This window comes from Sturnira hondurensis, unplaced genomic scaffold, assembly GCF_014824575.4.
Source record: "Sturnira hondurensis isolate 20B ecotype Veracruz unplaced genomic scaffold, ASM1482457v3 Scaffold0010128, whole genome shotgun sequence".
NCBI classification, from domain to species: domain Eukaryota; kingdom Metazoa; phylum Chordata; class Mammalia; order Chiroptera; family Phyllostomidae; genus Sturnira; species Sturnira hondurensis.
Window position 1 is genome coordinate 33,216,393 of NW_028082759.1, and position 4,811 is coordinate 33,221,203.

Consider the following 4,811-nt stretch of genomic DNA (forward strand, 5'->3'; position numbering starts at 1 on the left):
AAGATACCCAACACTATCAGCCCCAGTGAGGAGCTCAGAACTTGAGACAAATGGGCCCACCTGTGGATAATTAGATCCACTACCTTTCCTTCCCAAGGACTGAAAGCAAAGGTCAGGCTTATTTTTAAGTAACAGTCTGCACGTAACAAAGCTCATCTTCTCTTTCTCTCCTAGACCTCATTTTTCTCTGTCACATGGAATGTTTTACTTCCACTCCCAGCTTGTCCAGAGAGCTGGTGCAAGAGTGTCTAAAATGAGAACAGGGCATGAATCAGATTCAGAACGAGATGGTGAAATTAAATTCCTGAGTGGGTCCTGACCAATATTTCCCACAAAGGCTAGTTTCTAGTTACAATGATGTATGGCAAATGCAAGCACATGAATGCCTATGAATGAGGAAATTAATTTCACAGAATGTCCTTTAGCTACACAGACATAAGGATCAACTCATAATCCTTGAGGAGGGGCCACTTAAACATCTGTGGGAGTCAACAAGTGCTGTCATTTGGAATCACCAGCAGTTATTCTGAACTCACAAGCATCTTAGCTGAGAAACATCAAGGAAATAAGGAACATGTTGCCCATGATCTTTAGCAATGGTTGCATGGTCCTGGTTCATGCAGGCTCAAATGAACCACCCACTTCAGTGGCTCACTACCTGATCCTGGCCTCAGGCTACTAGAATAGGGGATTTCACATAAAGTTTCATAGGTCATCCATTCATCCCTTGCTGTCTTATATTAGAATATAAAAAATACGCATTTTCATTTACCAAAATATACATTTCTTAATTTTTAAGAATAAATGACATTCTATTTCAAATTATATATAGGCTAAAACACATTTGACATGGCCTAGCCTGGAAATACACTTACCTGGCAATGCACTACCCGAACTTCTAATGTATGAAGAGAGTTCCAATTAGGGCTACATAATCTCTGTGGTAGATACCTTGGTACCACCTGTGGTAATAATAGCCCAAGATGTACCTGTTCTAATCCCCAGAACCTATGAATATACCACATCTTGTGGTAAAAAGGACTTTGCAAATGTGATTATTAAGAACCTTGAGATAAGGAGATTACACTGAATTACTCAAGTGGGCTCAATCTAATCACATGGGTCCTTGAAAATCGAGAACCCTACCTGGCTATGGAGAAGGAGAGATGTGACTACACAGAATGGTCAGGAAAATGCAATTGAAGATCCAAGAATGGTCAGAGATATGACAAAGGTGGAAGAGAAAGGGGGCCATGAGTCAGGGTATTCAGGCAATCTCTAACAGCTGAAAACCTCAAGGAAATGGATTCTCCTCTAGAGCCTCCAGGAAGAAACACAACACTGTCATCACCTTGATTTTAGCCCAGTACACCATGTCAAACTTCTGACCTCCAGAAGTTTAATGCTGAATCAGTGTTCCTCACTTGTTTTTCCATTGTCCTTCTTATTCTATATTTCTGTCCATTCACTCCTTCATCCTGAGTCTCTTTAACTTCATTTCCTCCATCATCCCTTTCTCTTCCCTATTTCTCAGTACTCTCTATCTCCATCCCTGCACCCCTCCCCTTTTCACTCCTACCTTTCTTCCATTTGACCCTCATTTCACTATGTTAGTCTCTCAATCTCTCTGCTTACCACTGTCAACTTTCTACCTTAAAACATTTACTGGTCTAGATAAACTGAACTATTGTGAACCTACCCCAATTTATGAGGGAGGGAGAGATTGGAAATAGTCTGGGTAGCAGAATATTCTTAAACGAATATCTCTTCCACTCTCACTTCAAACACAAATAATCACAATGCTAATAAGCAAAGAGGGAACAAAAGTACTTTTCAAATAATTCTCTGAGTGTATTGACAAACAGAAATAATTTACAGTGACCATATTCATTCTTTGAATGTATAGAAAGGTAATTTATTGAAGCATTAATTTTGTTTTGTCCTTAGTAGTTTAGAAGACTCAAAAGAATGAGGGTTCTTCTACTGCATTTCATCTTTAAAAGGTCACTCTCTTGTTAGCATAGTCTTAGAGGTTAAAAACAAAGGTAGTCGGACACCTGCAAAATAACCACCCGGGCTTTTGTTGAGGAGCTTGGGCTGTTAGAAGGGCCATTAGAAAGGTGTGTGATGAAATTTGAAGAGGACAAGTATCCCCCATCACGAATGGCCTCTAGGCTAAAGATGGGTTTGGGAGTTCTTCTGGTGGGGAGGAGGGCAGGGTTCCCAGAGTAGCCCAGACTTGTGTTCCTAAAGGGAAGAGCCTCTATGATGAGGTAACACTTGGACGCCTGGGTGACAAAATTAAGTCACAGCTTTGCAGCCATATGAAAGATTTCTGTGCCCACATCTGGCCCCTCAAAGGAATCACACAGGGTTGGACAATGAGACCTTAAAATAAAAAGGCTGGGACAAGATTAGGGGCTTCAAACTCAGGAGGATAGAGACACAGACGCTTGCAGACCCCTTAACCAAAGGAAGAGGAGAGACTCTCAAAATCTGGCTGAGGTAAATTTTTTTTCTGCCATGATAAACTACAGATCTAATTCAGAGTAAGATTAATTTAGAACATGTAGACTTCTCCCAGATTTTTTCTTAAATGCCATTTCTTCATAGGCATTACCAGTCACCCTACCTAGAATTATAATATTTCTGCCTCACCCCTTCTCTATTTTTTTCTCCTTAGTACCTTCCACCAACATACTTTTAATCATGATTATTGTCTATCTCCCACACTACAAGGGCAAACATTTTTGTCTCTCTGTGTGTCCTGCTGAATTCTCGGTGCTTAAAACAGTGCCTGACATGGGACAGGCAGTTGGGAAACACTTGTAAAATTAGTAAATTAACGTGCCATAGAAAAGAGAAATCCCTACTTCTAGAAAAGAAAAAGCTACTAGAATCCTTAGTTTTTAGGGAGGCTTAGCATTGAATTAGTAGAAAAATTAATCTTAGCTTAAAACCCAATCAAACCTCTGACCCAATTACAGAGTTTCTTTCTAAAAAAATTTCAGCAGCCTGCCCTCCCTTCTCACTGATATAAAGACAACTGTGTATTTCCAGGGCACCAGTCCTCCAAGCAGAGAAAGCCGCATCATCATCTCCAAAAGCCCCCCCTTTCCAGCCTGCAGCTTTCTTAAGCACCTGTCATACTAGACTTTATTTTATTTCTAAGCAGTTCTAGACTATGAAGGGCCAACAATTTAGATTATACTTAGATAATCAGTTTGTGTAAAACAAATCCATTTCTAAATTGTAGATGGCTCAAATTAGCAGTGATTTCCAGAACTATCAATATATGTCTCATCTGTATTGTACATGGTGCTAAAAACACAGTAGGAAACTAATAAATACTTATTGGTTAATTGATGAATTCTCACAACATATGTCATTTCTTAGAAAAGCCTTTTTCCAAAAGGGCACGTAAACATCTTCCGTGCAATACAACTTTTTGGAATTTTCATGCTGTTCTAGGGCTGTCCCCAAGAAGCAAAACTCAATTCCTAGAATCAAATCAGCAGTTGTAAGACAGCTGCTAACACATTCTGCTCACCACTGGGCTGCCAATTGAGTTTTCTAATAGCTGAAAATCCATTTATGGGCTTCTCCAATGCTTGAGAGCCTTGTTCCCAGGTCCAGAAAGAGGTAATCTTACCTAGTGATGGATGTTTTTTCCTTTTACTTCTGAGTAATCTGCTCTGATGTCCAAGACACTCCACTCCTGAGATATCTAAATTCATCCACTTCCAAAGTTTCATCTATAATATACTCTCCTTCCTGGTGAAGAATAATTGGGGGAAATTTTTTAGGGCATATTTTTACTTCAATAATGAAATTTTAGCATTTTCCCAAAGTTTTTTAGAATGACCTATTTGTATATATGTATACATTAACTATTTACTAAACTCATTTTCAGGAGTATTTATTATAATTTCAGAAAGCAATATTTTAAAGCTAACCTAGGTTTAAAACTAACAAATAAAAGGGGACTTCTGGCCAAGATGAAGGCATAGGTGAATACACTTTGCCTCCTCACACAACCAAAAGAAGGACAATAACAAATTTAAAAACAAAAAACAACCAGAACTGCCAGAAAATTGAACTATATGGCAGTTCGACAACCAAGGAGATAAAGAAAAAACATTCATCCAGATGGGTAGGAGGGGCAGAGAGGGGCAGCCAGGGTGGAGAGGACTCAGGGCAAGGCAACAGCTAGAGGACATGGGCAGGAGAGGTGGTGGCTGGCTGACCAGGTGGTCCCACATCTGCATGTGGGTAAACTGGGAGGAAAAACAGGAGCAGACAAACCATGCAACCCAAGGTTCCAGCACAAGGAAATAAAGCCTCAAAACCTCTGACTGTAAAAACCTATGGGTCTTAAGGCAGCAAGAGAAACTCCCAGCCTCACAGGAGAGCTTGTTGGAGAGACCCATAGGGTCCTAGAACATATGCAAACCTACCCACCTGGGAGTCAGCACGAGAAGAGTACAATTTGCTTGTGGGTAGTAGAGAAAGTGACTGAAAGCTGCTGGAGAGCAGAGCAAGCGGCACTGTTTCCTCTTGGACCCTTCCATCACATACAGCACCACAACACAGGGATGTGGGTTGCCCCACTTTGGTGAATACCTAAGGCTCCACCCCTTACTACAAAACAGGTGGCCCAAATGAAAAAAAACAGACCAAAGCTCTAGAAAAAATACAACTAAGTGATGAAGAGATAGCTAACTTATTTGATACACAGTTCAAAAACACAGGTAATCAGAATGCTCACAGAAATGGTTGAGTATGGTCATAAAATAGAGAAAAAAAGTGAA